We start from the raw sequence: 21,691 nt of genomic DNA on the forward strand, positions 1-21,691 counted from the left end.
CAGCCCCTCAGTTTCTTCTTCCTCATCCCCCAGACTCCTCAGCAACCCCCTAACTCTTCTTTCCATCAGGTTCTGGGAGACTCTATTCTTCCTCAGGTTTAGTAGAGTGTTTAGGTTGCATAAACAGAAGCGTGTCTGCTTCCATCAAAGTATTTGTCACGTGATCTGAAGCCCAGCTCCTGCTGCTCCTCTGCTCCTCCTTCTCCCTCCTTTATCCAGCCCACCAGGGAGCACTCTGCCATGGGAGGTTTCTGACTGGCTGCTAAAGGATAACACCCCAGCGGCGCGGGGCAGCACTCGCCTGTAATCCTAGAACGTTGGGAGGCCAAGGCAGGAGGACTGCTTAATCACTGGAGTTTGGGCCCAGCCTGGGTAACACAGCGAGACCCCCATCTCTACAAAATATGACAAGTTAGTCAGATGTGGTGATGTGTAGGTGCCTACGGTCCCAGCTACTCTGGAGGCTGGGGTGGGAAGTTTGCTTATGCTCGGGAGGTTGAGACTGCAATGAGCCACGGTTGCTCCACTGCACTCCAGTCTGGGTGACAGAGCAAGACTCTGTGTCAAAAAAAGAATGACACCCCAGCCTCTCTTCTCCTGAAAAGCCTACTTGAGGGTCTTCCCCACTACTGACCCACCAGGGTGGTCCAAATGAATCTCCGGCCTTCCCCATGCAAGGCTGCGCACTTTGGGAGGCTGAGATGGGAGGCTCCCTTAGACCCAGGAGTTCAAATTCAGTCTGGGCAATATCAGGAAACCCTTGCCCTACAAAAAAAAAAAGAAAAGAAATAAAGCCCGTTGTGGTGGCACAGTCCTGTATTTTCAGCTATTTGGGAGGCTGAAGTGGGAGGATCACTTGAGCCCAGTTCTAGGCTGCAGTGAGTTATGATCACACCACTACATTCCAGCCTGGACAAGACAGGGAAACGCTGCGTCTGAATAAATAAATAAAAACAAAGACATACTTGCCAGTTCTACCTAGTGGTTTTAGGTAAATCACCTACCCTTGGAGCCTTGAGTGTCCTCCTTTGGGAAAAAGGTAGTTGTGAGGATTTAATGAGATGTAATACATGCAAAGCTCTGGGTACAGTATCTGTACCATTATTATGCATCTTGTAAATGGTAGCTACTATACCTACCCAGACACAGTCCACAGGAGGGTTGAGGCTCCCATGCATGAATCCAATCAAAATTGAGATCATGATTTGCACAGTTGGGTCCAATCCACAGCAGAGTTACCCTCATACCTCGTGCTGGAGCATCTGCAGGATTGTGAATCTCTCCCTGTACCTCCTCAAAGGTGTGATTGTTACATACACTTTTGCTGAATACCTGAGTGATTTTATTTTCCTACATAGGTACAGACCACAAATGAGACTGTGAGACATACTTGGGCCAAACACCTTGGTGATGTCAATATCCTTTCTTGGCTCTGCCCTCAGAGTGGATGACATAGGTTTGGGCCCATTACCTAATTGGTTTGACCATCCTCTACTGCCTGGACCCTGCTTAAAGGGGGAATATGTGTGATACAGCTGTGAGCTCATAACTTAGGTGACATGACTCTCCTCTCCTACCTGCTATCAGTGAAGATTATTACATATTGCTGAGCCCTGCAAGCAAATGATGTGACTCCCCTTCTAAAGCCCTGCCCACAGAGGGCATTGTAATGTATCTCTGGGCCCACCATTTAGGTGATGTGACTATTCTCTTTTGTCTGGGCACTGCCCAGATGGGACATTGCAACATATCATTAAGCCCAGCACCCAGTTTATGTGACCTTTCTAGGGCCCTACTGAAAAGATGGATGTTAACATATCCTTGTCCCAAAGCCCAGGTGCTGTGACTCTCCTGCCTGGTCCCTGCCCACAAGTGAGATTGTCCATATACCTAAGCCCAGCTCACAGGCATGATGATTACTCTCGTACATGAACCCAGCAAATAGAAGAGATTTGGACTCTCATAGATAGGCTTAGGGCACTGGGTAAGGTCCTAGGTCTCCTACTTGTGGAAAAGTCACAGAAGATTATGACATGCATGCATCATAAAGCCCTTGAGTGACATAGAGAGTGTCATAACAGGGCCCAGCACACAGATGAGATTGTGACTCTCATAAGCACATGCAGCTGACAATTAGAGGAGTCACCCTCACATATGCGCTGAGCCACTGTGGAGGTTCTAAAACTCATTTCTGGAGGCATTCAGAAGTTTGAATTGTGACTCTCATATGTGAATCTCAACCCAAGGTAGGATAGTGAATCTCGGACCAAAATTCAGCACAGCTGTGAGGCTGTGACTACGCTACTGCCACACTGTTCACAAAAGCAGTGGAGCTCTCTTCACCACTGGGATTGTAGTTGGAGGATTTGGGGGCAACTCACTGGAGATGTTAACTCTTATACCTGGAGCCAGGAAATATGCAGGATTGTGAATCTCATTCCTGGATCTTTTTGCAGGTTTGATTGTTATATATAATTCTCCCTAGCACCTGATTGATTTTACTCTCTTGCCTGGACCCAGCTAATTATTGGTATTGTGACATCTATCTGAGCCAAGAAACTAGGTCATGTGGTATCTCTGCCTGGGCCCCGCCCACAGGGCACATTGTGACATATCTATTGGCTCATCAGCTAGGTGATGTGACACTACTTTCCTGCCTTGGCCCTGCCTTCTGTGGGGATTGCAATATATATTATTGGTCCATCATCTTAGTTATATGACTCTCCTCTCCTGCCTGGGCCTTGCTACTATCAGGTACTGTGATGTATCCCTGAGCCCAGCACCCAGGTAATGCGACTCTCCCTTACTGCCTGGGCCTTGCCTACACTGGGCATTGTGACATATCACTGGGCCTAGCATCCAGATGTTGTGACTCTCCTTTAAAAGCCCTGCTTGGAGAGAAAATTGTGATATATTCTAGACCTGACACCCACGTAATGTGACTCTACTGCCTGGTGCATGCCCACAGGTGGGATTGCAACATGTAACTAGTCACAGCTTACAGGCATGTTGATGACTCTCATATGTGAACCCAGCCAATGAAGGAGATTTTGACCCTCTGAGCTAGGCTTAGAGAAACGGGTAATGTCCTGAGTAATATGATTATTCTCTTCTCTCTCACCCAGTGACAACCAACAGGGGACATTGTGACATTTCTTTGGGCCAGTCCCCTAGGTGATGTGACTCTCCTCTCCTGCCTAGGTTCTTCCTTCCAGTGAATTTAAAATATCACTGATTTCTGAACCCAGGTGATGTGCCTCTCCTGCCTGGACCCTGTTTACTGAGGGCATTGTGACATATTTCCGAGACCATCAACTAGGTGATGTGACCCTCCTCTTCTGCATTGGCCTTGTCCACAGAGAGAATTGTGATATATTGCTGGGGCCTGCACACAGGTGATTTGATTTTGCTGTCAGAGCCCTGTCCGCAGGGGAGTTACAGACATTTTTCTGACCCAACATTAAAGTGATTTGATTCTCTTGCCTGTTTTCTGCCTACAGGTGACATATATCTAGGCAGAGCTCAAAGCATGATAATCGCTATTATACATGGACTAAGTTAATAGGAAAGATTTTGACTCTGAGCTAGGCTGGGGCAATGGGTAAAGTTCTATGTCTTCTATTAGTAAAAAGTTTAAAGAGAATTAAGATACTTATGCACATCCTATAAAGCCCTTGGGTCATACAGAGAGTATAATAATAAAGACAAGCTCACAAGTGGAATTGTGACTCATATAGGAACACACAGCTGGCAATTAACATTGTCACCCTTACTTGTAGACAGAGTGCACTGTTGAGGTCCTGAAGCTCAAATGCATATGCAGTCCACAGTTGGAAATGTGACTGTCATACGTGCATCCAGGCACAGATGGGACGGTTACTCATTTTCAGACCAAGCTTACAGGCACCCCGATGACTATGATACTTGTACCTAGGCAATAGAGGAGATGTTGACTCTCATACCTAGGTCAAGGGCAACTGATAATATGTTGGGTCTATATCAGCATGAAAGTCTCAGAGCAGATTGTGACTCTCACACACACTGTATAAAGCTTTCAGGTGGTACAGTGAGTGTCATCACAGGGCCCAAGATTCAAGATTATCAGACTCTTTTACTAGTGTCCTGCCTATAGTGGACATTGTGACGTATCACTTGGCCTGGCACCAGGTGATGTGACTCTCCTGTCATGGTCAATCTGTGAATTTGTGAATTTGTGTCTCTCATATGCACAGTCAGCTGACAGTAACAATTGTCACCCTCCAACATGGCCAGAGACCACTATTGTGGTTCTGTATCTCACACTAGGTGGCAGTAGAAAGTTGAAATGTTACCCTCATACATAGATCGAGTGCACAGGTAGTTTGGAGAATCTCAGACCAGATATCAACACACCTGTAGTATGTGACTCCTGTACGTGGACACAGTCACAGGTGGGATTGTGGCTCTCATGTATGAATTTGGACCACTGTTGAGATTGTTACTGCTGTACTTGGGCCCAACTCACAGGAGGTGTTGACTCTCACACCTTCAGCTGGGACATGTGCAGAATTATCTCATCCTTGGACTTTCTGAAGGTGTGATTGTTACATACACCTTTGTCTAGCACCTGATTTGACTATCCTGCCTTGGTACAGCTCACCAATAGGGGTGTGAAATATAACTGAGCCAAGGACCTAGGTACTGTGATTCTTTTGCCTAGGCCCAGTTCTCAGAAAGAATTTCGACATATCCCTGGGCCCATCACCTAAGTGATGTAAGTATTCCCTTCTCCTCATGCCCTGCCCACAGTGGGAGTTGCGACATATCGCTAGCCCGTCACCTAGGTGAAGAGATTCTCCTATTTTTCCTAGGCCCTGCACCAAGTGAGACTGTGACATGTTGCTGGACCCTGCACCCAAATCATGCCTCTCCTGCCTGAGCAATGCCAAGAAGAGGCATTGTGACATACCTATGAGCCCATCACCTAGGTGATGTGACTCCTCTCCTGCCTGGGTCCTTCACAAATTGTGGATTGTGACATATTGCTGGACCTAGCACCCATGTGATGTCCCAGACCTGCTTTCAGCACACATGTAAGCCATAAGTCCTTTACCAGGACAGAGTCACAAGTGGGCTTGTGGTTCTCATGAATGGATTCAGACCACTGTTGAGACTGTTATGGTGTACTTGGGCCCAACTCAGACCTCTATGCACACGCCACCAACAGTGACACTCAGAGGAGTACTCTGCCTAGCCCTGCCCTCAGCAAGCATTGTAACATATTGCTGAGCCCAGCACTCAGGTGATGTGACTTACCTGACAGGGCCCTGCACACAGAAGGCATGTTGACATATTACTTGCCCAGCATTTACTTGTGTGACTCGCCTGCCTAGTTTGTGCCCACAGATTAAATTTTGACATTTGCTTATGTTCAGCTCGCAGGCATGGTGATGATTCTTATACGTAGATCCAGCCAACAAGAAAAATTTTTACTCTCGTAGCTAGACGTAGAGCAACCAGTGTGGTCCCAGGTCTTCTAGTTGTAGAAAGGTTACAGAGAGTTATGACACTCATACATACCCTATGAAACCCTTCGGTGCTACAGAGTGTCCTAACAAGGCCCAATACACCAGTGAGATTGTTAATTTCTTAGGCAAAACCAACCAACAGTAAGAAATGTCACACACTCTCATGGACACAGCCCACATTTGAGGTTCTGAATCTCACATCTGGAGATTGTCAAAAGATGGAATTGTGACTCTCACATATGGATCCTGTCTACAGGTAGAATGGTGACTCTCTGACCAAGATTCAGCACAGTTATGAGGCTGTGCATCCCCTATCAGAACACTGCTCACAGGTGGAGTTGAAGCTCTCATGCATGGATCAAGTCTAGCATTGAGGCTGTGAGTCACACAGTTGGACCCAACACACAGAAAGAGTGGATTCTCAAACCCGGAGCTGTGATGTATATGAGATTGTGAATCTAAACCCTGGAGTGCCCCCAGAGTGTGTTTGTTACATATACAACTACCCAGCACCTGATTGATTTTACTCTTCTGCCTGGGCCCAGCCCACAGTTAGAACTGTGACACATACTTGGGCTAAACACTTAGGTGATATGACGGTCTTTCTTGAGCGCTGCCCATAAGGGGGATTGTGACATAGCTCTTGGATAATCAGGAATGAAATTTACCTCTACTTCCTGGAACATATCTACAGGCAGCATTGTAGCACATTTTTGGGCTTTTCACATGGGTACTGTGACTCCTCTTGTTTCATTTTGTTGTGTCCCAAGTGGGGATTGTGACATATCACTGGGCCCATTATCTAGGTGATAGAACTCTTTTCTCCTGCCTGGACCCTGCTTACAAGGGGGATTGTGACAAATTGCTGGGCCAAGTATGTAGGTGATGTGACTCTCTCTTCTTGCTTGGTTCTTGCTTACAGAAAAGATGGAGACATAAAAATGTGCCAAGCACCCACATGATGCTACTCACCTGCCCAGGTTCTGCCTGAAGTAGGCATTATGATGTATCCCTGGTCCAGAACCAAGATGATGTGACTCACTTTTCTGCTTGCTGTCCCCTGGGATTGTGACATATACTTAGGTTCAGCTCACAGGCATAATGATGACTCTCATACCTGAACCTAGCCAATAAGAGAAACTTTTACTCTTATAGTTAGGCTTATAGCAACAGGTATGCTTCTGTGTATCCTACTTGTAGAGAAGTCACAGAAAATTAGGGAACTCACGCATATCCTGTAAGCCCTTGGGTGGTACAGAGATATTGTAACAGACCAGCACACACATGAGATTGTGACACTCATAGCACACTCACCTAATAACTAGGACTGTCACCCCCACGCATGGACACAGCCCACTCCTGAAGTTCTGAATCTCACACCTGGTGGCAGTCAAAAGTTGGAATGGTGATTCTAATACATGGATTTGATTGACAGGTAAAATAACTCTTGGACAAAACTTCAGCACTCCTGTTAGGCTGAGATTGTCCTATTAAGATTTTGTGTTTAGGTGGAGTTGAGGCTGTCATGCACAGATCCTGTCCACTGTTGTGATTGTAAATTGCATGCATAGGTGCAGCTCACAGGAGTTGTTGACTCTCATATCTGCAGCTGGGACATGTGCAGGATTAGAAATTTTATTCCAGGATCTTCCTGCAGGTGTGATTTTGAGATATACCTTTGCATAGCATGTTACTAAGTTTACTTTCCTGCCTGGGCCCAGCCTACAGTTGGGATTGTGACACATACTTGAGCTAAGTACATAGTGATGTGATGCTCCCACCTGGGCCCTACTTACAGGAAAGATTGTGACATACGGCCTGGTCCATCAGCTAGGTAACGTGACTCTCCTTTCCTTCCTGTGCCTGGCCCACAGTGAAGATTGTGACAAATGTCTGAGCCAATCAACTGTGTAAAGTGACTCTTCTTTCTTGCCTGGATCTTGATAACAGGGAGCATTGTGACATATCAGTAGGCTCAGCACCTAGGTAATATGACTCTTCTTTCCGTCTGGGCCCTACTTACAGAAGAGTTTAGGACATATTGCTGAACCAAGTAGTCAGATGATGTGATTCTCCTGCCTGTGCCCTGCCTACAGGGGGAACTGTGACATATCACTGGGCCTAGCACCCAAGTGATGTGACTCCCGTCTTGTCCCAGCACAAAGGTGAAATTGTGACACATACCTGGGCCCAGCTCACAGGAAAAATGATGACTCTCATACCTACACACAGCCAGTAGGAGATATTTTGACTCTCCTAGCCAGGTTTAGAGCCACGGCTAATGTTCTGGCTCTCCTACTTTTATAAAATTCACAGAAGATTACAACACTCAGGCCTATTGTATAAAGCCCTAGAGTGATACAGAAAGTTTTATAACAGGGCCCAGCTAACAGGTGAGATTGTGACCCTCATATCCAGACCCAGCTGACACAATCTCTAGTCTCACACACAAACAGCCTACTCTATCTAATGAGATACTTGATGTCACACATAAAAACAGTTGCAAGTTGGAATTGTTACTCTCATATGTGGATCTTGTCTACAGGTGGCTTGGTGACTCTCCAACCATGATTCAACAGACTTGTGAGGTGGTGACTCCCCTACCGGAACACAATCTGCAGGTGGGATTGGAGCTCTTATGCACAGACCTTGCCCATTATTGAGACTGTGACTCCTGTACTTGAACCCAACTCACAGTAGGAGTTGCCTCTCATACGTGAATCCAGAACTTGTGTGGGACTGTGAAACTCATTTCTGTACATTCCCAAGTGTTTGACTGGGACATATACCTTTATGGTATATGAGTGATTTGACTCTCCTTCCTAGGCCCAGCCCACAGATAAAATTGTGACATATACCTGGACCAATCATTTAAGTAATGTGAAACTCCTTCCTGGGGCCCTGCCTACCAAGGGAATTTTTACACATTACTGGCACCAGCATAGACCGAAGTGATATGAGTCTTCTGCCTGAGCCCTGCCTATAAAGGGCATTGTGACTTCTCTCTGGGTCCATCACACAGGTGATGTGACTTCCTTCTACTGCCTTGGCCCTGTACTTAGAGTGCATTATGACATATAGCTGGGTACTGAACCCATAACTCGGTATCAATCTGGCAAGAATCTCCTGCCTGGATTCTTCCTACAAGAAGCGTTGTAACATATACTTAGCCTAGCACCTAGGTGATGTGATTCTCCTTGCTTGTCTTGTCCCTGTTCCCTGGAGAGATTGTGACCCGTTCCTGGGCCCAGCACCAAGGTGATGCCATTCTCTTGCCATGGCTCTGCCCATGGAGGCCATTGTGACATCTATCTAGACCAATCACCTAGGTGAAGTGAGTCTCCTCTCCTGCCTAAGCTTTGCCTACAGAGGGGATTTTGATGTATCACTGGACCCAGCATCCAGGTAATGTGACTCTTCTGCCAGGGTCCTGTCCACAAGGGGAATTGTGACATGTCACTGGACCAGCACCCAGGTGATGTGCCTTTCCTGCCCTCTCTCTGTACACAGGTGGTATTGTGCTGTATACCCAGAACCAAATCACAAGCACAATGATGACTCTTGTACCTGGAGCCAAGACATGTGCGGGATGGTGAATCTTATCTCTGGGCCTTTCCACTAGTGTTATTGTGAAATATACCTTTGTCCAACATATGAGTGATTTGACTCTCTAGACTTGGCCCACTTCACAAATAAAATTGTGACATGTACCTGAGCCAAGAACCTAGGAGATATGACTCCTATGCCTGGGCCCTGCTCGCAGAAGGATAGTGACATCACACTGACCCCAGCACCTAAGTGATGTTATTTTTCTTTTCTACATGGGTCCTGTTTGCAGTGGGACTTGTGACATATCGATGGGCTCAGCACCAAGGTGATGTGACCTGGGCCCTGACCACATGGGTAATTGTGACATATCGCTGGCCCAAACACTCAAGTAATGTGACTCTTCTATCTGGAATCTTCCAACAGAGGGCATTGTGACATATTTCTAAGCCCATCACCCAAGTGCTGTGAGACTCCTGACTGGGCCCTGCCCACAGGGAGAATCGTGATCTATCCCTAGACTCAATACCTAGGTCAGGTACTCTCCTTTTTACCTAGACCCAGCCTACAAGGGTAATTGTGACATATCACTGAGCCCAGAACTGAGGTGATATTATTCTTCATAGGCCCTGCCAACAGAAAAAAAATTTGATATATCCCTGGTTCGACACCCCGGTGATGTAACATGTCTTTTGGTCCACACCCACAGGTGTGATTTTGACCTATACCTTTTCCTAGCACCTGAGAGATTTGCCTCGTTAGCCTGGGCTAACCCCACAGACAGGATTGTGACATATACCTGGCACAAGAACCTGGGTGATATAACTCTTCTGCCTTGGTGCTGTCTTCATAGGGGATTGTAATATATCACTGGGCCCAGCATGTAGTGATGTGGCCCATCTCTTTTTAGTGGGCCCTGCCCCCAGTGAGGACTGTACATATCCCTGGGTCCTGCACCCATGAGATGTGACCCTCCTGCCTGGGGCCTGCCCACAGGAGTCACTGTGACATATCTCTGGGCCCATCCCTCAGGTGTTGTAACATTCCTCTTGTGCCTAGGTGTTGCCCACAGGAGGGATTGTGACATAGGCCTGGACCAAGCACCTGGGTGATGTGACACTCTTGGCTGAGCCCTGCCACCCTAAGGGAATATTTTCACATATTGCTGATCTCAGCACCAAGATGACGTGACTCTCCTACCTGAATTTATTCCACGGGGGGCATTGGTACATATTCCTGGTCCAGCACCCAGGTGATGTGACTCTCCTACCTGGTCACTGCTCACAGGAATGTTTGGACCCAGTTTACAGGCACAGTGATGACTCTCATACCTGGACCTAGCCAGTTAAAAAATGTTGACTCTGGCCAGGCACGGTGGCTCACGCCCATAATCCCAGCACTTTGGGAGGCTGAGGTGGGTGGATCACGAGGTCAGGAGTTCAAGAGCAACCTGGCCAAGATGGTGAAACCTCGTCTCTCCTAAAAATACAAACAAAATAAAATAAAATAAAAATTAGCCAGGTGTGGCGGTGGGTGCCCGGAATCCCAGCTACTCGGTAGGCTAAGGCAGGAGAATTGCTTGAACCTGGGAGGCAGAGATTGCAGTGAGCCATGATCGTGCCACTGCACTCTAGCCTGGGTGACAGAGCAAGACTCTATCTCAAAAAAAAAAAGAAAAAGAAAAGAAAAGAAGTATGTTGACTCCTGTGTCTCAAAATAGGGAATCAGGTAAGATCATTGATCTATATCAGAATTAAAGTCTCAGAGCTGACTGCAACTCTCTTGCACATTATATAAAACCCTCCAGTGGTACAGAGAGTGTCGTAACAGGGCCCAGGACACAGGTGTGATTGTGACCCTCATATGCATATGCAGCTGACAGGATTGTCAACCTCCCACATGATCACAGGCTACTGTTGATGTTCTGAATCTCAAAACTAGAGACTGTCAAAATTTAGAATTATGACTTTCATATGTGAATACAGTCCACAGGTTGGATGATGACCCACAAACCAGGATTAAGCACACCTGTTAGGCTGTGATTTTTCTACCAAGACACATTGTGTAGGTGTGACTAGGGCTGTCATGCACAAATCAAGTCCACTGTTAAGACAGTAACTCATGTATTTGAACCGAACTCGCAGGAGATGTTGACTTTCATACCTGGAGCTGAGACATGTGCTGGATTGTGAATCTTATTTTTGGATTTTCCCAAAGGTTTGATTGTGACACATACTTTTGCCTAACATCTGAGTGATTTGATTCTCATGTGTGAGCCTAGCATGCATGCAGATGGGATTGTTATATATCCCTTGGCCAAGGACTTAGGTGATGCGACATTCCTGCTAGGGTTGGGCCCTGCTCTCAGAAAGGATATTAACATATTGCTGGCCTCAGCACCTAGGTGATGTGACTCTTCTTCCTGGGTCCTGCCCAGAGCTCAAATTATGACTCATATCTGGGCCCAAAATACAGGTAAGGCAATGACTCTCATACTTGGGCCAAGACAATAAGATAGATTTTTATTCTTGTAGCTCAGCCTGAAACAGTGGGTAAGTACAGGGTCTCCTACATGTACGAAGTTTATAGAAGATTATGACACTCACAGATATCACACAAAATGCTTGGGTTGTACAGAGAGTGTCATAACAGAACCCAAAGAGATGAGATTATTACTCTCCTATGCACACTCAGCGGACAGGGTTATCATCCTCACACATGGATAGATCCCACTGATGAGATCCTGATTCTTGTAGGCACAGTCTACAGTTGGAATTTTGCCTTTAATTGTAGATTCAGCCACAAATAACAGGTGACTCATTCCTGAAACCAGCTTACAGGCAAGATGATTAACTTTCATACCTGAACCCAGCCAATAGGAGAAACATTGACTCTTGCACCTGGGCTTAAGGCAATGGGTAATATCATGGGATTATACCACCACGAAAGTCTCAGAGCAGATTGCAACTCTCACAAATAGTCTGTTAAACTTTCTGTGGTACAAAGAGTGTAATAACAGGGCCCAGCACAGAGATGAGATTGTAACACTTGTATGTACACCCAGCCAACAGTAAGGATTGTCACTCTCTCACATAAACACAGTCCACTGCTGAGGTTCTGAATTTCACATTTGAAGGAACTTGAAAGGTGAAATTGTGACTCTCATGTGTGGATCTTGTCCATAGGTAGGATGGTGACTGTCAAACCAAGATTCAGCACAACATTGAGAATATGGCTGCCCTACTAGGACACTGTTCACAAGTGGAGTTGAGGCTGTCATTTATGGATCTTATCCACCATTGAGATTCTGCCTCACACACTTGGGCACAAATCACAGAAGGTGGTGACTCACCTACCTGAAGCCTGCTAGTGTGTGGGATTATGAATCTCATTCCTCGACTTTCCTGCAGGTGTGATAGTGACATACACTTTTGCTCATCACCTGATTGATTGATTTTACTCTCTTGTGGAAGCCTAACAAACAATTTGGAGTTGAGATTCTGAAATATACCTGGTCCTAGACCCTGGGTGATGTGATTCTCCTGCATGGGTTCTGCCCACAGGGGATGTTGTGACATGTCTCTGGGCCCATCACCAAAGTGATGTGACTCTACTTTCCTATGTCCTGCCTCCACCGGGGATTTTGACATATCACTGAGCCCACTAGTGTGTGATATGGCTCTCCACTGTTGACTAGACCCTGCTAACCAAAGGTGACATACAGCTGAGTCCAGCATCTAGGTTATGTGGCTCTCTTTTGCTACCTGTCCCCTCCCTACATAAGGGATTGTGACATACCACTGAGCCAAGTACCCAGGTAATGTGACTCTCCCGCTTGTATCCTGCCTACACTGGGCATTATGACATATCACTGAGCCTAGCACCCGGGTGATGTAACTCTTTTTTTGGGACATGTCAACAGAAGGGATTGTGACATATCTCTGACCCATCACCCAGGTGATGTGACTCTCTTGCCTTCTGTTCACCCACAGGTAGGACTGTGACCTTTACTAGGCCCAGGCATCATGATGTCTCTCAGATGTGGAACCACACAATTGAAGAAATATTGACTCTCATAGATAGATTTAAGGCAAAAAGGAAGGTCCTTACTTGTAAAAAATTATAGAAGATTCTGACACACGCATATATTATGAAGCCTTTTTATTATTTCATAATACAAACCATAATACAAAATACAAATACAAAAGGTGATAGTGTGACTCTCATAAGCATACCCCACTGAAAATTAGGATTGTCATCCTCATACATTAACATAGCCCACTGGTGAACTCCTGAATCTCATATGCAGATGAAGTCCACAGTTGGAATTGTGACTGTTACATGTAAATCTGGCCACAAGTGGGAGGGTGACTCATTTCTGGACCCAGCTCACAAGCCCAGTAATGACTAATACCTGAACTCAGACAATAAAATAGTGATGTGGCCCCAATCCCTGTTGGACTGAACAAAGGAGGACAAATGCGGGAATAAAGACAAAGACAAAAGAGCATATTTGGAAGAAGGGGTCAGGGGACTCCTTGCTTCTCGTGAACAAGGGCCCTGAGTTTCTAGCTCCATTCGTATTTATTGAGTAAAGGAGAAAGGGAGAAGGAGGTGGTTGTCAGTCAGCTGCTTGACTCGGTGCAGGCCTACACAACTGCATTCTCTGAACAGTAGTCTCCAGATATTCCAGTAGACAACCTCAAAGTGCACAGCACCAGGGAGTGATTGCCCTCAGCAAACCTGCTGGTGGCAGGTGCAGTCGTGAGTTTGCCCACATTCTGCATTCATAATAAACTGTTTGCTGTTTCATCATAGAGCTTCCAGTGGAAAGCTGAGTTGGTCACGATCCACAGGCCTTCAGCTCCCTACAAAATAGATGTTTGCTCTAGTAACTAGGCTTAGAGCAACAGGTAATGTCCTGGGTTTCCTACCTGTACAAAAGTCACAGAGTCCTACAAAACTCAAGTGCATTGCACAATGCCCTCAAGTGGTAAAGAGAGCTTCATAACAGGGTCCATCGCACAGATGAAATTGTGACTCTTATCTGCACCCTCACCTAACAGTAAGGATTATCATCTACCTACATGGGCATAGCCCATTGTTGAGTTTCTAAATCTCACACCTGGAGGCAATTGAAAGGTGAAACTGACTCTCATACATGGATCTGGACGACAGGTAGGATGGTGACTTTTGGATCAAGATTAAACACCATGTGAGTCTGTGTCTATTTTATTAGGACATGTTTTTCAGATGAGATGGGGTCTCTCATGCACAGATCCAGTCCACTGTTGACATTGTGACTCATGTAGTTGGACAGAACTCCAAAAGGTGTTGTTGGCTTTCATATTTGGAGCCAGGCAACATGCAGTATCTCATGGCCTGGACCTTTCTGCAGGCGTGCTTTTGACACACACCTTTGCCCAGCACCTGGTTGATTTTACACTTCTGCTGGTCCTGTCTACACACAGGATTATGACTTATACCTAGGCCAAGCACATAGGTGATGCAACTCTCCTGACTGGGCTATTCTCTCAGAGGAGATTTTGAAATATTTATGCACCAGTCAGCTAGGTGATGTGACTCTACTCTCTGGCCTGGGCTCAGCCCACAAGGGGCATTGTGACATATCACTGGTTCCATCTGCTAGGTGATGTGACTCTCCTCTCTTGCCTGGGCCCCACCCCCATTTCGAATTTTGACATATCCCTGGATCCATCACCTAGGTGATATGACTCTCCTCTTTTGCTGTGGATCTGCTTACCTGGGGAATTGTAATGTATTACTGGGGACAGCACCTGGTAGATTTGACTGTTCTTTTTTTTTGCCTGAACTCTCCCTACTGAAGGGAGTATGACAAATCAATGGACCAAGCACCCAGGTAATGTGGCTCTCCTGCCTAAGCAATGCCTGTAATTGGGATTGTGAAATATGCCTGGGCCATATTTTCTAGCTGATGTAACCCTCCTGCCTGAGTCCTTCCTCAGAGGGCATTGTGACATATCTCTGTGCCCATCCCCTAGGTCTTTTTCTTTTTTTTTCCTGGGCTCTGTCCACAGGGTAATTTGTGACACATTGCTGGACCCAACACCTGGGTAATTTGACTCTCCCATTTAGGCCCTGCCCACAAAGGGCATTGTGACATTTCAGTGGACTCAACAGCCAGCTGATGTGACTTTCCTGCCAGGGCTCTTCTCTCAAAATGGATACTGACGTATCTCTCCCTAAGGATTTAGGTGATGTGGCTCTCCTTCCTGGTCCCTGCACACAGGTGGTATTGTCATATATATCTAGGTCTAGTTCACAGGCATAATGATGACTCTCATACACAAACACAACCAATAGAAAAGATTTTGACTCTTCTCACTGGGTTTGTGACAATGTATCAGGTCTTCGTCTCCTACTTTTGGAAAGATCACAAAGTATTAGGAAACTTATGCATATTCTATAATGCCCTTTGGTGGTACAGAGACTGATTGTCATTACAGGACCCAGCACACAGCCAACAGTTAAAATTTTCAGTCTCATACATGGACAAAGCCCACTGTTAATGTCCTGAATCTCACTCATAGACACAGTCTGCAGTTGGAATTTTGACTGTTATATGTGGATCTGGCCACAGGTAAAATGGTGACTCATTGCTGGAGCTAGCTCACAGGCATGGTAATGACCCTCATATCTGAACCAGTCAATAGAAGAGATGTTGAATCTCATCCTTAGGCTTGGAGCAACAAGTAAGGTCATGGGTTTATATAAGCAAAAAGATTTCAGAGTGGATTACAAGTCTCAAACATATTATTAAAAGCTGCAGATGGTGTAAATAATAATATAACAAAGCCCAGTACACTGTTGAATATTTGACTCTCATTGCATACACTGTCAACAGTAAAGATTTTCACACTTCCATATGGACCCAGCCCACTGTTGAATTTCTGAATTTCATATCCAAAGGCGGTCAAAAGCTGGTATTATTACTCTTATATGTGGATCCAGCCTTTAGGTGAGATAATGAGTCTTTGACCAAGATTCAGCAAATATATTAGGCTCTAACTCTCTTAATGTGTGTTTTCTGAGTTTGAGGCTTTCATGCATGGATCCAATTTACTGTTGAAATCATGACTTTGCATATTGGATACATGAGGTATGCAAAAGCTTATGAGGTGCATGCTCATATACCTAGACCCAGAACATGTGCAGGAATGTAAATTCTATCGCCAGACCTTCCCACAGGTGTGAATGTGATGTATACTTTTGCTCAGCCAGAATTTGACTAATTTGAATATACTGCCTGAATAAAGCCCACAGTTTGGATTGTGACATATACCTAAGCCAATAACCTTGGTATTGTGGCCCTCCTGCCTAGTCCCTTCTCACAGGTGGCATTGTGTTATACCAGGCCCCATTCCCAAAGAGGATTTTGACATATTGATGAGTCCAGCATTTATGTGATGTAATCCTTCAGCCTGTGTTCTGCTCACAGGGGACTTTGTGACACATCCCTGGTCCCAGCACCACAGTGATGTGAGTTTCCTACCAGAACTCAACTCACAGTGAGGATACAAATATACCCTTGACTCAGTACTCAGGTGATGTGACTCTCCTGCCTGCTTCTGACCACAGATAGGATTGTGACATATTCCTACACTCAAGTTACAGGAATAATGATAACTGTCATATGAGAGCCCGGCCAAAAGAAGAGACTTTGACTCTCATAGCTAAGCTTAGAACAATCAGTAAGGTTCTGGGCCTCCTGATTGTATAAAGACTACAGATGATTATGACACTCGTGAATATTGTATAAATACTTGGGTCTTATCAGAGTTCATTATAAAGGTAAAATTTTGCCTCTTATAGGCACAGTATCCAACAACTGGGATTGCCACTCTCACACATGGACAAAGCCCACAGGTGAGATTCTGATTCTCACATGTGCAAACAGTCCATGGTAAGAATTAGAACTGTCCTATGTGGATCTGGCAACAGTTTGGAAGGTAACTCATTTCTGGACCCAGCTCATAGACATGTCAATGTCTCTCATGCCTGGTTCCAGACAATAGAAGAGATGTTAACTCTTGTATCAAGGCTTATGGCAACAGATAGGATCCTGGGCTTCCCACTTTTACAGAGGTCTCAGAGAACTACAACTCTCATGCTTACTGTATATTGCCCTAAGGTTGTACAGAGAGTGTTAAAACAGGGCCCAGCTCAAAATTCTGATTGTGACCCTTTTATGCACACAGAGCCCCCAGTTAGGATTAAATGTGAACAGAACTCACTCATGAGGTCCTGGATCTCACTCACAGAAACAGTTCACAGTTGGAATTGTGACTGTCATATCTGGATCCATCCACAAATGGGATGGTGCCTCGTTTTTGGACCCAGCTCACAGGCACACTGATGACTCTCATACCTGGATCCAGCAAATAGGACTGGTGTGGACTCTCATGCCTGAATTTAGGGCAACATGTAGGATCATGGGTTTATACCATCATGAAGGTCCCAGAACAGGATTCGTTGTCATGCATACCATATGAAGCCCTTAAATGACACTGAGGGTGTCTTATAAAAGTCCAGCACACAGGTGACATTGTGACTCTTCTATGTACACACAACATACAGTGAGGAATGTCATCTTCCCATATGGACACAGCCCATTGTTGAGATTCTGAATAACACACCCAGATCAGTTGAAAGTTGATAATGTGACTCTCATACATGGAGCCAGTTCACAGGAGAAATGGTGACTTTTATATCAAAACTCAGCACACTTGTGAGGCAGTGACTGCCCTAATTAGACAGTGTTTGCAGATGAGGTTGAAGTTTTCATGCATGAACTCTGTTCACCATTGAGACTGTGATTTGTGTACTTTAACATAATTCACAGAAGGTGTTGTCTCTTACACCTTGAACTAGAAAATATGTGAGACTGTGAGTATCATCTGTGGACTTTCCTGCAGGTGTGACTTTGACATACAATATTTTCTCATCACCTGATTGACTTTATTCCCTTGCACGAGCCCTGCCAACAGTTGGGATCATGACATATACCTGACCCAAACACCTAGGAGATTTGACTGTGCTGCCCACATCCTGCTCCCAAGGGCCATTGTAATGTGTCTCTGAGCACGTCACCTAGGTGATGAGACTCTACATTCCTTCCTGTACCCTGCCTCCAATAACAGAAATCTTGGTATATTATCTACGTGACATGACTCTCCTCTCATGACTGGGCCCTGTGAAAAGGGGGGATTGTGACATATCGCTGGGCCCAGCACTGAGGTGATATGACTCTTTTGACTGGGTTCTACCTGCATTGGGGATTGTGACATATCACTAAGCCTAACACAAATGTGATATGACTTTCCTGTATGGGTCCTGCCTATGGAGAGATAATGATATTTCCCTGGCTCAGCATTCAGGTGATGTGACTTTCCTCCCTGGTTCTGCTCACAGGCAAAGTTGTGTCCTATACCTAGGCCCCGGCAATAGTCATAATAATGGCTTTCTTACATGGACCCAGCCAATAGGAGAAATGTTGACTCTAATAGCTAGGCTTAGGGCAACAACTAAGGTCCTTGGTCTTGTAATTCTAAAAACGTAACAGAAGATTATGACACTCACATGTATTTCATAAAGCCTTGGGGTGTATAGAAAGTTACATAACAGGGCCCAGCAAACAGTGAGCTTGTGATTCTCAGAAACACATGTAGCCAACAATTAAGATCGTCACCTTCATACATGGACAGAGTAGTCCACTAGCGAGATTCTAAATCTCACACATGGATGCAGTTCAGAATTGAAATTGTGACCGTTATATGAAGATCTGGCCTCAGGCTGGATGATGTTTAAACTTCCCCTTGTAATTTTTCTTAGAGCAACGTAATTTTCCATTTTGGCCAAGGATAATTTTTTTTCAGACAAAGTCATGATTGTGGAGAAACATTGATTTAGATATATGGAATCTGTTTCCTTTTTAATAGAGCATGAACAAATAGAGCATTACATATTTATCTTACCTAAGTTGTTCTCTTTCAAAAAGATTAATAAAACATCTGAAATTTTCTCGATTTATCCAAAATATATAAATATGCTTAAAACAATTTTCCAAAACAACTGGTTTTTGCCAGGATTCAAAAAGCCCCAGAATGTCTTACCCAAAACAATCAACTAAAAATTGTCAACTAAAAATTAAGCGATAGTGCTCAAGCGTAATGTTTTGTTTTCTGTGTTTTAGAGATGAGGCCTCACTATATTGCCCAGGCTGGAGTGCAGCAGCTAGTCAAAAACACAATCATGGTGCATTACAGCCTAGGCTCAAAGGGTCCTCCTGACTTAGCTTCCTGAGCGTTGGGACTAAAGTGACATGTCACCACACCTGGCTATGTTTTTAAAAACTACCTTTATGCTATCGCACATTTTTACATTGGGAAACAAATATATTTTGACTCTCAAGAAAAAAGTACTTGGTGGCACATTAAAGAATGAGTGAATGAGTTTACAAAACATAAGAGGCAGGGTACAGTTATTCCAAAACGATAGGCAACAACATCATGCCTTTGCATTTGTTTGAAGAGAAATAAAATGTTTCCGCTCAAGTTTTAAGTGCCAAAATAGCTAATTACTGTTAAAATGTCACCAAAATTAGTAACATTACTCAGGAAATCAACTATCTCCAATAGAAACAATTTCAGTTACCTTTTACAAGAACTATGTTGTAACTTTTATTTCTCAGGGTCTTATATCTCCTCAGTATTATCACAAACCACCTTGTTAGATTTCAAATTAACTAATTCTAACCCAACCCGAATTAAAAACTGCTCACATTCCAAAGCAAGAAATAGTACTGCAGGCCGGGCACAGTGGCTCACGCTTGTAATCCCAGCACTTTGGGAAGCCGAGGTGGGCGGATCACCTGACGTCGGGAGTTGGAGACCAGCCTGACCAACATGGAGAAACACCATCTCCACTAAAAAAAAAAAAAAAAAATACAAAATTAGCTGGCTGTGGGGGCACATGCCTGTAATCCCAGCTACTTGGGAGGCTGAGGCAGAATAGCTTGAACCTGTGAGGTGGAGATTGCGGTGAGCCAAGACAGTGCCATTGCACTTCAGCCTGGGCAACAAGAGTGAGATTCCATCTCAAAAAAATAAAAAATAAAAACTACTGCACATTACACTCAAATTTGAGGAATGTGTGCTTCTCTCCATACCCCAAACTGACAATGCATCTATGAATTACATTCCATTATCTGAATTTATAACACTCAAAGTGCTTATGCTCTTCCACTAAACAAGTACATTAATATACTTGTAGTCTCAAAATACTTCACGAATTCTGAAGGAATTCTCTATGCAGGGAGCTTCCTTTGTGAAATGAATTCAGCTACTCATCAGCATACCAATATCCCCAAGTATCTAAACAAATTTATTTTGCTCCTTTCCAATCCAAGATCTCATTGGATCACTTACCCAAGTGTTCCATGGGTGTGAACAATAATTCTTGTTTGTGCAAATTCTTTCAAGACTTGTGGATAAGTAACCCAAGTATTCCTTCCTCCGAAATGACCACCACCCAGCCAATACATTGTTCTTATGCTTTTAATGAAAGCATTTGTTTTTGTCTTTCTCGGCTTCTTTCAATTCAAAGAAACTGATTCAAAACCACATTTATTGAATCTAGTCAAAGGAAAACATACATCATTTAGTGATGGTGGATAAAAACACATGACTGATTGATCAAGGTTTTTCGAAGGTCCTCTCTTTTCCTCCCTGGAAATGATTTGTAGTATGAGAAGAATTGGACATTTACAATGAGATGCTGCGGAGTCCTTACTCCAATCATTCAAATTTTTCTTTGATAAATTACTCTGACTTAAAAGCATTAATAACACATAAATGTGTCTGGTATTGGTAGGTTCTTGGTCTCACTGACTTCAAGAATGAAGCCGCAGACCCTCTCCGGGAGTGTTACAGTTCTTAAAGATGGTGTGTCCGGAGTTTTGCTCCTTCAGATGTTCAGATGTGTCTGGAGCTTCTTCCTTCTGGTGGGTTGGTGGTCTGGCTGTCAGGAGTGAAGCTGCAGACCTTCGTGGTGAGTGTTGCAGCTCTTAAAGGCAGCGCGTCTGGAGTCGCTCCTTCTTCCCGGTGGGTTCTTGGTCTGGCTGGCTTCAGAAGTGAAGCTGCAGGCCTTCTCTGCGGTGAGTGTTACAGCTCACAGCTCACAAAGTTAGTGTGGACCCAAAGAGTGAACAGCAGCAAGATTTATTGCAAAGAGCAAAAAAAACAAAGCTTCCACAGCGTGGAAGGGAACCCCAGCGGGTTGCCACTAGCTGGCTCCAGCAGCCTGCTTTTATTCCCTTATCTGGCCCCACCAACATCCTGCTGATTGGTCCATTTTACAGAGAACTGATTGATCCGTTTTGACAGAGTGCTGATTGGTGCTTTACAATCCTTGAGCTAGACACAGAGTCACAGAGTGCTAGTCCTCGAAGTCTCCACTAGGTTAGCTAGACACAGAGTATCAATTGGTGTATTCACAAACCCTGAGCTAGACACAGAGTGCTGATTGGTGTATTTACAAACCCTGAGCTAGACACAGAGTGCTAATTGGTGCACATAGGATCCTCCTGCTAGATATAA

General features: G+C 44.8%; 1 long non-coding RNA gene and 1 pseudogene across 2 annotated transcripts; one reads left to right on the top strand and one right to left on the bottom strand.

The window, feature by feature from the left end:
• The first annotated feature begins 623 nt into the window (after nt 1-623).
• On the top strand, nt 624-9,230 carry LOC108584147. Of its 2 annotated transcripts, XR_002519958.2 has the most exons (3): nt 624-2,246; nt 8,053-8,912; nt 9,018-9,230. It is a non-coding gene; the product is annotated as an uncharacterized LOC108584147 (long non-coding RNA). The 2 variants fall into 2 exon arrangements; XR_002519957.2 differs by having other exon boundaries at nt 8,053-9,230.
• Nucleotides 9,231-20,164: 10,934 nt separating this feature from the next.
• LOC101024344 lies at nt 20,165-21,060 on the bottom strand (annotated as a pseudogene).
• Between the last annotated feature and the right edge of the window lie 631 nt (nt 21,061-21,691).

Source organism: Papio anubis, chromosome 18 (genome assembly GCF_008728515.1).
Source record: "Papio anubis isolate 15944 chromosome 18, Panubis1.0, whole genome shotgun sequence".
Lineage (NCBI taxonomy): Eukaryota > Metazoa > Chordata > Mammalia > Primates > Cercopithecidae > Papio > Papio anubis.